This window comes from Elephantulus edwardii, unplaced genomic scaffold (assembly GCF_000299155.1).
Source record: "Elephantulus edwardii isolate Elephantulus edwardi_28Jun2011 unplaced genomic scaffold, EleEdw1.0 scaffold00042, whole genome shotgun sequence".
Classification (NCBI taxonomy): Eukaryota; Metazoa; Chordata; class Mammalia; order Macroscelidea; family Macroscelididae; genus Elephantulus; species Elephantulus edwardii.
This window is the reverse complement of record NW_006399792.1, coordinates 15276871-15277355: the sequence shown is the minus strand read 5'-3', so window position 1 is coordinate 15277355 and position 485 is coordinate 15276871.

Here is a 485-nt window from a genome sequence, read left to right as displayed (position 1 = left end):
TAACAACAATTAGTACAATAAAGTAAATCCTATTTCCAAACCAAGATTAAATCTACAGATAAAGATTTTATAATTTCATCATATATTTCCGTGTTCATATTTTACTAGTTTCCTATTTCACATGATACCATTTCATTTAAAACTAAAGGCAAACCAAAAAGAGATGACATGGCATTTCTTAGAGCCACTTATTTTCCAAAGAGTTTCAAGATTATTTCATCAATCCTTATAAAAAATATAGTAGCAATGTTTCATCATATCATTAAAAGTTGTATTTCACTGTATTCAGAGTAGCTTCTCTTCTGTCTTGTTCATGCATTAAATAAAAACAACAGCTTTGTGTCTTCACTAACTAAAGTCATGTTTTTGTTGATTTGAGTGAAGGCTACAAAAAAATTGGTTTTCCATTCAACCATTCATGCCGTTTTGTACAATAATCACAGTACAATCACACTTTTCCTGCTTCTTTCCTATAATTCTAATTT